Source organism: Pelodiscus sinensis, chromosome 18 (genome assembly GCF_052426305.1).
Source record: "Pelodiscus sinensis isolate ZL-2025 chromosome 18, ASM5242630v1, whole genome shotgun sequence".
NCBI classification, from domain to species: Eukaryota; Metazoa; Chordata; order Testudines; family Trionychidae; genus Pelodiscus; species Pelodiscus sinensis.
Genome location: NC_143069.1, coordinates 16,719,928 through 16,737,236, shown reverse-complemented (window position 1 = coordinate 16,737,236; position 17,309 = coordinate 16,719,928). Strand labels below are relative to the sequence as shown.

Sequence of the window (17,309 nt, the reverse complement as noted above, 5' to 3'; positions counted from 1 at the left end):
GTGCCATCTTAGTGAACACAGTAGGAAGGGGAAAACTATAGCTCCTTGATAAATAAGGTCTAAGGCTTGTGTGACTGCCCCACCTCCATGACAAAGAAATAGGTGCCACAATACTTCAGACACAGTGGCTGCTTAGTACTCAACTTCATCACACTGGGCACCCTATTATTGGACCTGATGAAGAACACTCAATCACAGAAAGTCCAGTAATCAGAAGACTGTGAGGAAGCCTTCCAGACCCTGTGAAAACAGCTGAACCAAGAGCTGGTCCTATCCCATCCAACTTCACAAAGCCTTCTATCCTTCAAATGGAGGTCTCGGAGGTAGGACCAGGAGTGGTACTATCTCAAGAAATAGGTGGGAAGGAGCACCAGATCCTTTATCTCAGCTGCAAGCTGTTCTCCTGAGAGACCTGCCGCCCTACTATAGCAAGGGAGGCCCTGGCCATCAAGTGGGTGATCTACACCCTGGGGGTATGTCTACACTACAAAGTTAATTCGAACTAACGGATGTTAGTTCGAATTAACTTTGATAGGCGCTACACTAGCGCTCCGCTAGTTCGAACTTAATTCGAACTAGCGGTGTGCTTAGTTCGAACTAGGTAAACCTCATTGAACGAGGACTAAGCCTAGTTCGAACTTACTAGTTCGAATTAAGGGGTGTGTAGCCCCTTAATTCAAACTAGTGGGAGGCTAGCCCTCCCCAGCTTTCCCTGGTGGCCACTCTGGCCAACACCAGGGAAACTAGTCTGCCCCCCTTCCGGCCCCGGACCTCTTAAAGGGGCACAGGCTGGCCAGCACCCAGATAGCAGACCCTGCACCTGGCACGGCTCGAGCCAGCCACCCGCTGCCACCCAGCCATCCCCCTCTTCCCGGGACCAGGCTGGCGGCTCTCGGGAGCCTGCCCAGGACTGCACCCGCCTGGTTTACTGCGGACATCATGGACCTCGTCCACGACCTCCGCACTAGGCACAGGAAAGTGGCCGTCTAGGGCAGGAGAGCTGCCAGCCTGGCCACCTAGGAGCAGGTGTGCATGAAAATGAAGGTGGTCCACTGAGACCCCCAACCCTGAGCCCTGAGCTTACAATGGGCGTATTGGGTCATACCAAAGGTCCATCTAGCCCAGTAGCCTGTCTGCCGACAGTGGCCAACCCTAGGGACCCTGGAGGGGGTGGACCGAAGACAGTGATCAAGCCATTTGTCTCGTGCCATCCCTCTCCAGTCTTCCACAAACTTTGGGCAAGGACACCACTCCTACCCCCTGGCTAATACCACTCCATGGACCCAACTTCCATCACTTTATCTCACTTCTCTTTAAACTCTGTTCTAGTTCTAGCCATCACAACCTCCTGCAGCAAGGAGTTCCACAGGTTGAATCTTTGCTTTGTGAAGAGCACCTTTCTGTTAGTAGTTTGAAGCCTGCTACCCATCCTTTTCCTTTGGTGTCCTCTAGTCCTTCTATTATGGGGACTAATGGAGAACTTTTCTTAATGCACCCTCTCCACCCCACTCATGCTTTTATGGACTTCTATCCTATCCCCCCTCAGTCTCCTCTTTTCTAAGCTGAGAAGTCCCAGTCTCTTTAGCCTCTCTTTATATGGGACCTGTTCCAAACCTCTGATCATTGTAGTTGCCCTCCCCTCTCCCACCCTCTCTCTTCCCCTCTCCCACCTCCTTTTCCCAGTCTCCCCGAGTTTTGTTCAATAAAGAGAGATTCTATTTTTGACCACACGTTTTCTTTATTTTGTACATCAGGAAGGGGGGCTAGGGAAGGGTAAGTGGAAGGAGGTGACGGAGGAATGGGGTACGAGCCCCCGATGGGGAGGACTGGGCTGGCTCTGCGTGCTTCTGGGGGTGGAAGCTCTCCTGCAGCCCCCCAATTGCTCCTTCTCCCCAGATGGCAGCCTGCGGCAAGTACAGCCAGGCTGATGGCCGAGTGCTGTGATGTGCCCAGTGTGGGCACTCAGAGCACTCCAAGCCAGGACTGCTTTGCAAGAGGGGCACCCCTGAGAACTGTCTGTCCGGGGTGGGGGTCGGGTCCCTTTAAGCACAGCCCTCGGCTAGCCTGAGGCAGCAGCTCCACGCTCTAAGTCCTCCTCTGATGCCCTGCCGGCACTGCTTCCGGCTATCCTTAAGCCCGGTTCAGGGTCCACTTAATGTGGACATGCTAGTTCGAATTAGCAAAACGCTAATTCGAACTAGTTTTTTTAGTCTGGATGCATTAGTTCGAATTAGCTTAGTTCGAATTAACTAATTCGAACTAAGTTAGTTCGAATTAGCGCTGTAGTGTAGACATACCCTGGGATATTCTGTACTGGGGAAGCCCTTTCAACTGGTCACCAACCATGCACCCCTCAGATGGATTAATAACATGAAGGACACCAGTGCCTGAATCATGAGGTAGTACTTCCCGCTCCAACCCTATTACTTCTGTATGTTACGCTGGGCCAGGGAAGGCTCATGTAAACACAGACTTCTCCCAAGTGGAAGGAGACGATGAAGAGGAAGGTCCACCAATGGACACCCTCTTAAGGGGGAGTGTTTGTGACAGAGGATACCCCCCCATGCATGGTTCAGCGGGGGCTAATCATGATCTGTGGGCTATGCCCCTTCATACTTGCTGGGAATGCTCCAACTGGAACCAGGATATAAAAGGGAGCAGCTCAGTTCTGTCTAGGCTGACAGCTGAAGGGAGCAGAGGTGCTTTGCAGGCTTTTGTGGAGGGACTGCCAGTGCCCTAGGATGCAGAAACCAGCCAGCCTGTGGTTCCAGTTGACCCCCCCACAACCATCCAATGCCACAGATGGAGGAGAGACCACGGAGTTACTGAGATGACCTGCTGCAGAAGAATGGTGGGAAGTAATCTATGTGAACTAAGCATTATTGAGTTGAGGTATTAGTCTTTGACTCTGCATGTTTTGGAAGAAACCCCATTGAGCTGCAAGACAAGGCCCTGGGCTGGGACCCTGTGGAGTAGGTAGAGCCTGGTGGAGAAGGGCTGGCCACTAGGCAACACTGGTTTGCCCCAAAGGGTGGTTGAGCACTAGGTTGCACGGTCGTACCTAGAAGGGCTTGGGTCATTGAGCTGAAGAGCCTCATTAAAGGGCTGCTGCACTGACCCTGACTATTAGGCAATGCTGCTCTAAGAACCAGGCCTGCTATGGTGGTTGGGGAGACTAGGTCACTTGGGCTGCCTTAGTTCTTTAACTCCTCCACAACCTGATACCATCCAAACAGGGTGGACCTACCCTGTGACAGGTGACTTACTTACAGTCTATAATAGCTGCATGGGGAAATATATGTAATGACCTAGCAGAGAAAGGCATGACATGATCCAGTGGCTACAAACTGAAACAGGAGACATTCAGATGGGAAATAAGGTCTACCTTTTCAGTGGTGGGATATTAGCCATTCAAACCATTTACCAAGAGTCAAGGGGATCATTTTAAAATCAAGATTGGATTTTTTTCTGAAAGTTCTGCTTTAGGAATTATTTTGGCAATTTCTAAGGCCTGTGTCATACAGAAGGCCTGACTAGTTGATGACAATCATCCCTTTTGGCCTTGGAATCTATGAATTCCATGAACCTGCTTCAGTCATTGCATATTGCTCCTTTGTATGCCCACCTTCTAACTTTCACCCTCTCTTGTAGAGTCTGAGGCAGCTCTTGGAAGTCTCTGGTGAATATAAGATCCTTCTACCTGAAGGGAAATTTCAAGCCATCTGCAGTGCTCTGCACGACCGGGTGAGGGGAACTTGTTCTTGTATCACTTGAGCTTAAGCACAGCAGATCTGAAGCATATTAAGAATAAACATCTTTTGAATGCTAGTGAAGAGCCCGGAGACCTTCTCATGCCTTATTGGTTTCTGCTGGCTTAAGAATAAGCAGATAGTGGTCTCATTTTATTAGCTAAAATCCAGCTCAGTTTGTAAAGCAATTTTAGCATAAGCCAGTTATTAGAGGGAGTTAGAGTTAGATAGTAAAAACTGATCCCATCCAAATGGGGAGGACCTATCCTGTGACAGGGTGACTTAATTGCAGTCTATAATATCTATGTGGGGAAACATATGTAATAATCTAGCAGAGAAAGGCATAACGTGAGCCAATAACTAGAAAATGAAGCTGGACAAATTCAGACTGCAAATAAGGCCTACATTTTTATGGTGGAATAATTAACCATTTGAACCAGTTACCAAGGGTCAAGTCTTGATTCAATTAGCTCTGCTGCTAAAAACACTTTGAAAGCATGAACTTCTGTTATCCAGTGTCTCGGTCATTGTTTCTGATTCTTGTTGTGCAGTCAGTACCATTTCTTTTGGCTTCAGAGCTCTATTTGGAAAGGTAGGAAGTGAGTGCTTAGAAATTAATTGAGCATCTTCTTTTCAGTTGCTTGTTCTGATTAGTTTTCCTTTGATCACTTCTCTTCTTCCCACAGATCTGTTCTCCAACTCAGCAGCTCATCATGGAAAATCAAATGGAGCTGTGCTATTGTATCCTACTGCTAGGTAGGGGAAGAGACTCCAAATTACACAGTAGTTTCCTTGTAACTTCCTTCTTTTGTAGGTGTGGTAAGAATGAGCTTTCAGTTGTTAGTGAGGATGTGATTTCTTCCTTTGCAGCCCGTTCTTCTCCTGATGACCTCATAGCATTTCTGCACTCGCAGCTGAAGATTGAGAATGAGACTGTTCGTGTGGCAACCCTGAATCTGCTCACAGCTATTATTGGTGCTGACTGTAAGTAACACAGGAGTAACTGTGACTGCTGCGATCATCGCCATCGTGCTGGGGGTTGAGTTGGGGACATCCAGAGCTAAAAGCATGAGCTGCTATAGGTTGATCTAAAGAACCAAGGCTTTGCAGGCATGGTAGGGCTATAACATACTCATCATCTCTGCAAATGGGGCACAGAGGATCTGTAACACAGGGGCGGATATAGGGCAGGGCGAGCGGGGTGGCCGCCCCGGGTCCCGCGCTTCAAAAAGCCCCGCGCACGCGCCGTGGTGCCACCGCGCATGAGCATGGCGTCACTGTGCATGCGCCGTGGCAAAGGGGGGGCCCCGCGGAATTATGCTGCCCGGGGCCCCGCAAAACGGTCATCTGCCCCTGCTGCAACACATCGAGTCATATAGTCATAGATTATTAGAACTGGAAGGGACCTTGAGAGGTCATCAAGTCCAGTCCCCTGCCCTCATGGCAGGACCAAGCACTGTCTAGATCATCCCTGATAGGTGTCTATCCAATCTGCTCTTAAATATCTCCAGTGGTGGAGATTCCACAACTTCCCTGGGCAATTTTTCACAGTGTTTAACCAACCTAACAGTTGGGACGTTTTTCCTAATGTCCAACCTAAACCTCCCTTGCTGCAATTTAAGCCCATTGTTTCTTGTCCTATCATCAGAGGCCAAAGAGAACAATTTTTCTCCCTTCTCCTTGCGACACCCTTTTAGATGCATGCTCACCAGAGGGTTGGAAATTCACTAAAGGGACCCAGTGCTGCTCTAAGTTACTCCCATGTGGTCACACAGAAATCAACAGGGTTAATTAAGTGCTGAATGTAGCCTAAAATATTTTCAAGGTACAAATACAAATGTAATCTTGTGGCGGATGCATGTTAATAATAATGAGATAAAAACAAAATAGTACTCCTGACTGAATAAGTATTAGACACTCTAGAATAGATTCCGAATTCTGCTATACTGGTGGTAAACACAGACTAACTTCACTGACCTCCATTTGTCTAACTCTCTTACAATATTTCCATCAGGATAGTATGATGGTGCTATTTACAGAAGTGGAAATACTTCAGACTTAGACTGGTGTAACTGAGATCAGAGTCTGGTCCTATATTTTCCCCGCTGATTCTCTGTATATGAGTGAAGCTTGGTAGTACTCTTAAATAGGGCACAGGACACATTCTAATGTGGAGCATGAGTGTTTGGAACAAAGATATACTATATTGCACACTTCTCCTTATCTTTCAGTGCCTGAGACAAGAGTTAGAAAGTTTCTGATTGTGAAGGCAGTGAAATCTGCTCTCAGTGATCAGAGTGCTAAGGTAAGATTGTGCGTGGAATAGTGGTATTGCTGTTAATATCTGGGAAGTATTTCACTCAGTGGAGAGTCTGGCAATGAGACACATTTTTAGGCTGAGATTATTAATAGGGTTTCAATTAATCACAGTTAACTAAAAATTAATACGATTAAAAATTGAAATTTATTAAATATTTTTGTGGTTTTTTACATTTTCAAATATATTGATTTCAATTACAACACAATGACAAGTGTGTACTATGCACTTTATATTATTTTTATAACAAACATTTGCATTGTAAAAATGACAAAAGAAATAATATTTTTCAATTCATCTCATAGAAGTGATGTAGAGCAATCTCTTTAGCGTGAAAATGCAACTTACAAATGTAGATATTTTTTGTTAACTGTAATGAAAGAATGTAAAACTTTAGAGTCTACAAGTCCATTCAGACCTACTTCTTGTTCAGCCAGACACTAAGACAAACAAGTTTGTTTACATTTATAGGAGAAAATGCTGCCTTTTTCCTAATTACAGTGTCACCTGAAAGTGAAAACTGGCATTTGCATGGTACTTCTGTAGCCAGTGTTGCAAGGAATTTACATAACAGATGTGTTAATCATTTGTACTTCAGCCACTATTCCAAAGAGATAAAAGAAAAAGCAAAAGGACTCTCATATCCTGTCTCATATTGCATGCAGAAGAGATAATAATAACTTGTGCATAATCTCTACCCTTGCAGGTGAGGATGGCAGCTCTCCATTTTGTCCTGAAGCTGCTCAGTTCAGGAAGTGTGGAGAATTGTGCAGCAGGGGATATGGTCGCCTATGTATTCGGAGAGTTCGATGTGTCCACCAGAAATCTGGTAAGGAGAGTTCTTAACACTTAGGACTCAGTTCTGCCATTCTGGCATGCTGATTGTTCCCCTTGACTTCAGTGGGAGCTTTGGATGCTCAAGGATGCAGCTGGACTGAAGGATTAGAGCTAGAATCTGATCAGTGATATTCGTGTAAAACCAGGGTAATGCCCCTGACTTCAGTGGCATTATTTTGGATTTACACAAGTGTAACAGAGACCAGAATCTGATTCTGGATATTTATATCTGACAGTGCGACCTACATTACTTAGACCTCGGGCAAGTCAGTGAAAATTCTGACAACACAATCTTTCAGTGAAATGCTCTTGTATAAGGAAGCACATCTTTTTTATAAATAGACTCTCCAAAGAACACAATGGTGCCCAATCCTGTGGCTGCTGAAGCATACATAAACTATTAGCAAAACACTGAAGTTATGCAGCCTACATCAAGATGTCTAGAACCTGGAAAAGTTTGCTGCACACTTCATTCTCTGTTCTATGTGTACTAGTTCAAAATCTTTTCAATGGGTATTTCCAGCTATGGGCAGAGTCATGGACTCCAGACACAGAGTTCCATGATGGGATCCATGATATACATTAACTTTACAGTAAGTTGTTGAGGATCTTAGCTCTGCCTGGCCCTTTAGCTACCAAGTGGGAGCTTATGGCAGTACTCACCAACTGCCTCTTTTTCATCCTACCCATCTCAAAGAAAGTAGGAGGCAACTCTTTCTCATCAGGCCACATTTGCTCTTATTTAAACTGAAATCAGTAGAGCTGATCAATATTTAGTTTGGTGTAAGGAAGAACAGAATTTAGCCTATAGATAGACTCACATTCACTATGCACAGAATGATCAAGCTGCTTGGGGCATCAGAACAAACAGAATGGCTCCCTCTAGGTTCTGCATATTTATTTCCACTGGGCAGAGTCTGAGTGGCTCTCCTCAGAGATAAAAAGAAGAAATGTTCTTTTTTGAAAATTTTTTTGAAAAGAGTTCAGGGAACTCTTTTATAGAATCATAGAACGATAGGGCTTGAAGAGAATTCAGGAAGTCATCGAGTCCAACCCCCTGCTAAAAGCAGAACCAATTCCAACTAAATCATCTCAGCCAGGGCTTTGTCAAGCTGGGACTGAAAAACCTCTAGGGATGGAGATCTCACCACCTCCCTCAGTAACCCATTCCAGTGCTTCACCACCCTCCTCGTGAAATCGTTTTTCCTAAGATCCACCCCCCCACACACAACTTGAGACCACTGCTTCTTGTTCTGTCATCTGTCACTACTGAGAACAGCCTCTCTCCATCTTCTTTGTGTCCCCTTGTGCTGGGGTTTTCCTAAGCCTGGGTTCTGACCCACCAGTTAGGTGTTTCTGTTATTCTCTTCCCTTAAGAATCTCCATCATTCGAGGTTTTTAATGCCAGGCTTGGCAAAGCCATGGCTGGAATAATTTAGTTGGGGCTGGCCCTGCTTTGAGCAGGGGGTTGGACTATATGACCTCCTGAGGTCCCTTCCATCCTTAATCCATGATTTTATGATTTGTGCACTCCTAATGCAATGGAAAAGCTCTCCTAGGTCAATATTCAGAAAGGCTTTGTAAGAAATAGACACCGATTCTACAGCCAGTGTTTTCCCACTAGCTAGTAAATTCTATGTATCTATCTCATAGCAGGGGACATTTTATGCCAGTGGTGGACTGAGATCTAGTTTTCCCAGTATAGTTAACACTACATGGACAGGAAAGAAAATCATCAGCGCAGTAACCAAATTCAAGAGGACCAGTGAGAACTGATCACCTCTCGTAAAAGGAATGAATTAGTATTGAGTTAAGCTCTGTGTATGGAAACTCATTCACCAAAGACTTCCTGCTCTTCAGACATAAACAGAATAGTTTGAAGAGCTGAGGGGAGGGGAGTTAGGTGCAACGTTGGTATGAAAATAAAGTTATAAAAGGAGCTGGGCTGGGGAGACTTCTCTGCTCTAAATAAAAAGAAATGCTCCTCTCTGTCATTTGCCACTCAGCATGGGAGAAGCTGTCCAGGAAAGAGAACACAGCACCGGACCCCAAACTGCATGCAATGTGCTAGACAGCTGCCATCAGACAGTCTACAGAAGCCCTCACATACACAGAGCCAGACTCATCTCTCATGTAACTCCTTTGGCTTTGATGGAGTTACGTACACCAGAGGTGAATCTGGTCCCTGGGACTTGTATATACAAGGGTCTCTTTTTGGAGACATATAAATCTTTTGCTATATGGAAGTTAAATGCTTTGGAGAGGGATTTTAGTGACAATCAAACCTATTTAAAAGAAACGTTTGGGAGGGATTTTCTGGTACTAACTTTGTCCATTCTCCTGCTTTGCCAACAGCTACTAGAGACCTGGCTCAGTTCAGGGCAGGAGTGGGAGAGAGAAAGGGCCTTGCAGGCCAGTGTCTGGCTGCTAACTGCCTATCAGGAGATAGTTAATAGCACAGTGAGTATAGTTCTACTCTTCCTTGAGCTGACTTCCCAACTTCTATCAAATCTGACATTCAACGTGAATGCATGAGAAATTCTACTAGGCCTGCAGCTGGGGCCTCAAAGTGAGTAAGATCCCTCTGCTTCCATAAGAGAAAGGTTTCCATAATAGTGCTGTGACAGCACTCAGGCCAGACTGTAAGAAACAGGGCAGGCAGTTCCCCAGACTAGTGATTTTATAATTAGATTCACCAAACCAGTAAGAAAAGAGCTTCTACTCTGGTTAACAAAATACCAAACAATAGTACCCTTTAGGCATTCCAGACCTTGGTTCCCATCTAGACAACTAAGTCTAATATAATCACCAATCACAAAGGACTAGACACTTATCCTTAGGTTAATATGAATCACAGGTCTTCCCTAAATATCAGCCAATCCTTAATAACGGAATATCAGATTTGTTGTTAAAAGGAAAAAGAAGAGAGTTACAAATGGTTAAGTGATAGATAGTTGTTAAAATGACTTTCACTTTTCATAGTTCAGGATCACAACCATGGTGGAATAAACGGCTGGCTTGTAAAAGTCTCTCTGGAATCATGCTAACCGGTCAACATCCAAAGCCAGTTTAGATGCAAAGGCTGTTAGTTTTTCCATGCATTTCCCAGACTATTCCAAATAATTATTTGGAAGATCTATGTCCTATGGCTTACACGTCCCCTGTTCAAAGTTTAAGCAGACTGGAGAGAGAAGATCAGTCCCATAACTTGTCTTTTATAGCTATTCTAGCCGGTTGGCAAGCCTCCTCACAGAAATTGTCGAAGCAGGATCTCTCCCTGAGAAAGAATAGGTCATGCAGATCTCCTGTCGTACTTTGTTTTGAAGTTAATTTTCTATTTCCTACGCATACACTGGTAAATGGGTGATAGTCATTCACATAAAGTAATTAGCCGATCGTAGTCTTCCATTACAACACAGATAGTTAAGCTGAAGGCAATGTACAAACTATTTTCTTGTACTATCTTCTATCTTTGATCTTAAGGTTAACTGAAGACAGTTGCATATAATTAAGGCAATTAAGACATGAAAAGGAATTGGAATCTACAAGCTAATTTGGTTATGTTAAACTTCTAGCAAGATATAAATACAGACAATAATACATAACATCTACCTTTCATATCTATTACCAAAATGCATAATGTTGGTGATCGCTAGTCTAGGACTTTTCTTTGGGTACGTCTAGACTACAGGGTTTTGTCGACAGAAGTTTTGTCGACAGTATCTGTCGACAAAACTTCTGTCGACAAAGAGCGTCTAGACACATTCAGTTCTGTCGACTAAACAAGCTGCTTTGTCGACAAAACCCTGTAGTCTAGACACAACCCTACATGCAATAACACCTTCTGTCGACAGAACTCTGTCGACAGAAGGTGTTATGCCTCGTAAAATGAGGTTTACCAGCATCGACAAAACTGCTGAGTTCTGTCGACGTTATGTCGACAGAACTCAGCGGTAGTGTAGACGCAGGTATAGTTTTGTTGACAAAAGTCCACTTTTGTCGACAAAACTCAGTAGTCTAGACACACCCTTTGAAATAACATATAAGTGACTTGTCTTGATACAATTGCAGTGCCGCTTGTTAAGTTATTGTGGTCACACATAGGTTGGCTGTGTCAGTGTCATAGATGCATTCCTATACTCTCAGGCTGTTAAAGTTGAAGCAAAATGCAGGACAATGTAGCACTTTAAAGACTAACAAGATGGTTTATTAGATGATGAGCTTTCGTGGGCCAGACCCACTTCCTGATCTGAGGACGTGGGTCTGGCCCACGAAAGCTCATCATCTACTAAACCATCTTAAAAAATAAATCAATAAATAAATAAATCTTGTTAGTCTTTAAAGTGCTACATTGTCCTGCATTTGCTTCAGCTACTCCAGACTAACACAGCTACATTTCTATCGCTGTTAAAGTTGAATTTCTATTTCTATTTAATCGGATAAGAACATAAAACATGAATGGCCATTCTGGATCCCCCAGACAAATGGTTCATGTAGCCTGTCTTCTGACAGTGGTGGGTGTTATATGCATCAGAGGGAACAAACAGAACAAGGCAATTGTTGAGTGATCTCTCCCCTGTTGTCCAGTCCCAGCCCCAGGCAGTCAGAGATATAGGGACACCCATATCATGCATCTCTGATCATCTTATATGGCTCTATCAAACCCCCCTGTAAGCATCTCTTTTCTAAGATGAATGGTCCCAGTCCTTTTAACTTCTCCTTGTATGACTTGTCCCATATCCCATATCATTTTTGTTGCTTTTCTCTGAACTTTTTCCAATTATAACCTAACTTTATTTAAGTTGGAGGACTACAATTGCTTGCAATATTCAAGGTGTGGGTGTACCATGGATTTGAAACAGTGGCATGATGATATTTATCATATTATTATTCATCCCTTTTCCTAGTGGTTCCTAACATACCATTAGCATTTTTAACTGCAGCTGCATGTTGAACAGATGTTTTTAGAGGACTATCCACAATGACTCTGAGATTTTTCTTGAGTGCTACAGCTAATTTAGACCCCATCAATTTGCATGTACAACAAGGATTATGTTTTCCAATGTGCCGTACCCAGGTACAGTAATGGAGTTCACAATAAGGAAGGCAAATAATGTCCAGTATAGCCGGAGAACTTTCATTCTTCATTCTTTTAAAATTAGCCTCAGGAAACTTTTGATCAGTTTGGATCTCTGATTGGGCTGTTAGCACCATATACCTGTGCTTCACTTACGACATCGCGTCAGTGGGTGGTTGACTGTATCAACTGTCTTCTCAATATACAAGGTGAGGAGACCATGAGCAGGTGTAAGTAACTCTTCACTTTCTTTCATTGTTGTAATGACCATTTTTTCCATCTGTAATTCTTTCTGTCTTGTTAGCGACACTTATATAACAGAACGATTGGGGCCTTGTAAGTACATTGCTGGAAGAGAACTGCACAAATAATAAATAATCTGCAAATATTAGAGGGTGGACAAAATATAGCACACAGGCCAGATCTGCCCTTCTCCCCAGAATTTCTGTCTGGAGCGCTCAGCTGATTAGCAAGCATGCCAGCAGCATGTGTTCAGCTGCCCCTCTCCGACCTTGCTCCATCCTGTCTGCTGCTAGTGGTGTGTGGAGGGGAGGGGAGCAGGGAGACGTGCAGAAGTCAGGGTGACCCTTTTGCCCCTGTCATCATCTCTGCAGAGCAGAGTTTGGGGAGAGGGACACATACAATAGTGCTGCTCCAGTCTGAAGTATGGTGAGTAACGGAGTGCCTATCTAAAGAGGCACTGTTTCTAAGATTTCTCTGGCAGCCAGCATGTCTCTCTCTCTCTCTCTCTCTCTCTCTCTCTCTCTCTCACACACACACACACATTGTCTCACACACACTCTCTCCCCCGCCATATGCCCATATGCCCCCGCTCTGCAGAGTGGGGTGGGGAGAGGGAGATGACAGAGCAGGACAGCTTTCCCTTAAAGAGACAGTTCATGATTTAGAAGTGAGCGAAGAGCCTGGGTTTCCTACCTAAGCTTTTGGTCAGCCCCATCTCTTTTACAATGAGAGTTCAGTGGAGGGATTCTCCTCCAAATCAGAACCTCAGATCAATCTACATGAGTTGTGCTTGACTATGAGATTAGATTTAAATACTGAGAGCAGAGTGGCTACTGAAACCAGATATACAGAGAAAGATGCTCCACACAGAATACAGTGCCTGTTTAATCCTGTATGAATCACAATGAATCACATGCCATTACCGTTAACTTTCAGACATAGGGGCTACGTCTAGACTACATCCCTTTTTCGGAGGGATAAGGGATCTTTCGGAAAAGGCTTAATTTTCCGCAAGATCAGCATCTAGACTGGCGCTTTTCTCCGGCAAAGCTCCGTGCCGAAAAAAGCTGCAGCCATTTTTATGCTAATGAAGCAGGGGAGATTTAAATCCCCGCTTCATTAGCAATTGCGATACGTCTAATTTACATCCCTTTTCCGAAAAAGGGATGTAGTCTAGACATAGCCTGACGGTAAAATTCTGACTCCGTTAAAGTCAACAAGAATTTCGTCATTGGCTTTAGTGGGGCCAAAATTTCACACACAGCTGGTAATAACATACCCCATAGATCCTCCTGTATGATTATCTCTGGATCAGAGGTTCAGTTTTATTAAATGTTGCCATACTTTTTCTCCTTTTCTCTATCCTAGGTCAGTGCACTAACCTGGGGTCAGCAGAGGAGGAGCTGAGTTGTCTCCGTGAGGCACTAACAACTCCAGACCCTGAGGCTCTGTTTCAAGCATCTTCCAAAATGGCTAAGGTAACAAACACTAGGTGACTGTCCTAGTGGCTGTGCACCATTCATTTTCCCTTGTCCAGAGGACTGGAAAAGGGCAAATCTAGTGCCCATCTATAAAAAGGGAAATAAGAACAACCCAGGAAACTACAGACCAGTTAGTTTAACTTCTGTGCCTGGGAAGATAATGGAGCAAGTAATTAAGGAAATCGTCTGTAAACACTTGGAAAGTGGCAAGGTGATAGGGAACAGCCAGCCTGGATTTGTAAAGAACAAATCATGTCAAACCAATCTGATAGTTTTCTTTGATAGGCTAACGAGTCTTGTGGATAAGGGAGAAGGGGTGGATGTGGTATACCTAGACTTTAGTAAGGCATTTGATACAGTCTCGCATGATATTCTTATCAATAAACCAGGTAAATACAACTTAGATGGGGCTACTATAAGGTGGGTGCATAACTGGCTGGATAACCATACTCAGAGAGTAGTTATTAATGGTTCACAATCCTGCTGGAAAGGCATAACAAGTGGGGTTCCACAGGGGTCTGTTTTGGAACCGGCTTTGTTCAATATCTTCATCAACGATTTAGATATTGATATAGAAAGTACGCTTATTAAGTTTGCAGATGATACCAAGCTGGGAGGGGTTGCGACTAATCTGCAGGATAGGGTCACTAATTCAAAATGACTTGGACAAATTGGAGAAATGGTCTGAGGTAAATAGGATGAAGTTTAAGACAAATGCCAAGTTCTCCACTTAGGAAGGAACAATCAGTTTCATACATACAGAATGGGAAGCGACTGTCTGGGAAGGAGTACGGCAGAAAGGGATTTAGGGGTTATAGTGGACCACAAGTTGAATATGAGTCAGCAGTGTGATGCCGTTGCAAAGAAAGCAAACATAATTCTGAGATGCATTAACGGGTGTTGTGAGCAAGACACGAGAAGTCATTCTTCCGCTCTACTCTGCGCTGGTTAGGCCTCAATTGGAGTATTGTGTTCAGTTCTGAGCACCGCATTTCAAGAAAGATGTGGAGAAATTGGAGAGGGTCCAGAGAAGAGCAACGAGAATGATGAAAGGTCTAGAGAACATGACCTATGAGGGAAGGCTGAAGGAATTAGGTTTGTTTAGTTTAGAAAAGAGAAGATCGAGGGGGAACATGATAGCAGTTTTCAGATATCTAAAAGGGTGCCATAAGGAGGAGGGAGAAAACTTGTTCATCTTGGCCTATGGGGATAGAACAAGAAGCAATGGGCTTAAACTGCAGCAAGGGAGATTTAGGTTGGACATTAGGAAAAAGTTCCTAATTGTCAGGGTAGTCAAACACTGGAATAAATTGCCCAGGGAGGTTGTGGAATCTCCATTTCTGGAGATATTTAAGAGTAGGTTAGATAAATGTCTATCAGGGATGGTCTAGACAGTATTTGATCCTGCCATGAGGGCAGGGGATTGGACTCGATGAACTCTCAAGGTCCCTTCCAGTCCTAGTATTCTATGATTCTATGATTGTTTTATGCTTTTGTGATGTCTTTCCACACTTGGAGCGAGCTATGGGAGTGAGGCATTCATGGGTAATCAGTAACATGCTTTTCATAGGTATATGCTATGAATGCCATGTAAAAAACAAACAGATTCCAGACAGTTGCATGAACATGCCCATGCATGTGCGCGCGCACATCCATCCATCCATCCATCCATCCATCCAGGGGGAAAATATGTGAGCGGGACATCAAGCTGAGAAACCAGTCTTGGCACCTTGTGTGTTTACCTGAACCTATATTTGTGTGCATGCATCTCTTTGCATATTTTTATATTTTGTGAAAAGATGTCATGTACATAATAGAATATAAACTGGAAATTTACATCCTGTTTGTCCCATACAATGTTGTGCTAACTGTACAACCTAAGATCTAACCTGATATTATTAGTGTAGAATAGAGATGTGGTAGCTAGAAAGATTACAGAGAAAATTTTAATTGCAACTGCCTTGCCAGATAGGAGCCCAATTAGCAATTTGCTGATGAATACATTATTTTCCAATACAGCTCTTAGGCCTCCTTTCTTAAAAGTACTGGAGCCGACTATCATTGCAATCTTTCCTGTTTTTGATCTGTCCACAGGTGGTTAGTAAGTACTTTCCCTCTGAACAAGCCACAGATTTTATTGAGGCCATACTGGATGGTATGCGGTCTGCTAGCCCCTCCTGTGCCACAGCAGCCGGTCTGTGGATGAAGATCATCCTGAAGGAGTGTGGAGGTGCCATGCTGGATGAGGTAAAATAGAAGCTGGAGAGGTTTTTCTGGCTAACCTGCAGGCTTTCAGGTCTTTGCCATCATTTGCAGTGAACACAAGTCTTGCTGTTTCTCCCCCTGGGATTGGAAGTTAATTCCATCTGTGTTCCTATCCTGAGTCAGGCAATGGGGGAATCAACAGCAGAAGACAGAGATAATCTAACGGTACATCTGCACTAGCTCGTTAGTTCGAGCTCGGTAGGGTAATGAGGGCAAGCGGAGTTGCAAATGAAGCCCGAGATTTAAATATCCCGGGCTTCATTTGCATGTTCCCTGGCGCCACCATTTTTAAATCCCCCTTACTCCAAACTCCGTGCCCGCGGCTACATGCGGCATGGACTAGGTAGTTCAAATTAAAGATCCTAATTCGAACTACCGTTACTCCTCATGGAATTAGGATCTTTAATTAGAACTACCTACTCCGTGCCGCGTGTAGCCGCGGGCACGGAGTTCAGATTAAGGAGGATTTTAAAATGGCAGCACCCGGGAACATGCAAATGAAGCCTGGGATATTTAAATCCTGGGCTTCATTTGCAACTCTGCTTGCCCTCATTACCCTACCTAGCTCGAACTAACGAGCTAGTGTAGCCGTACCCCAAGGGAAAAGGAAGATGCTTGATTAGTTGTCTATCTTGTTGTCACAGTTTCCAGCCATGAAAGGCTTGGAAAAATTAGACTCCGAGTAAAATGCAAAAAGAGAATATCCGGCCCCAAGAGACAAGCTAAGTGAACTACATCTTCGGGCCTCAGATAATGAGGGGTCTCTAAAAATACCCCCAAATTACTAGTTTTTACTTGCCTCTTTGCCTATGTATAGATAGATAGATAGATAGATAGATAGATAGATAGATAGATAGATAGATAGATAGATAGATAGATAACTTTATTATTTCTCTTTTCATTGTCCTTTCTGTTAGAATAATACATGTTTTTTTGGAAATGCAATGAGGCCTCTTTAACTTGACATAGCTTAGGGCCTCAGCATGTCTTAACCCGGTGTTGCAGCCAGGTATGGGCAGAGATATGCATAATTTTTGTGGATTAAATCTATGCAGCCATGTCTAAATACTTGTTTTTTGAAGGGAGGAATTTCTACAAGAACAGCAAATTGCTAAACGACTAAATAAAGGTTTTGGCTCTGCAGAATGAATGCAGAGAATGGAAAAGGGACATTTTTTCTGGTTTTATTCTGTCCAGGTGCCAGCTATCCTGAGGAGAATATACATTCATATGCCTACCATCAAGCAGGGTAGCTTGAGGCAGTTCCTGGTGGAGGCAGTGTCCATTCTAGCCCACCATCACCTAGAGGCAGTGATCTTCAGCCTCCTCACCAAACGTCT

General features: G+C 44.0%; 1 long non-coding RNA gene across 1 annotated transcript; it reads left to right on the top strand.

Moving 5' to 3' along the window:
- The first annotated feature begins 9,257 nt into the window (after positions 1 to 9,257).
- On the top strand, positions 9,258 to 13,703 carry LOC149523259 (uncharacterized). Its single transcript, XR_016347190.1, has 3 exons — positions 9,258 to 9,363; positions 12,066 to 12,189; positions 13,592 to 13,703. It is a non-coding gene; the product is annotated as an uncharacterized LOC149523259 (long non-coding RNA).
- Positions 13,704 to 17,309: the final 3,606 nt, after the last annotated feature.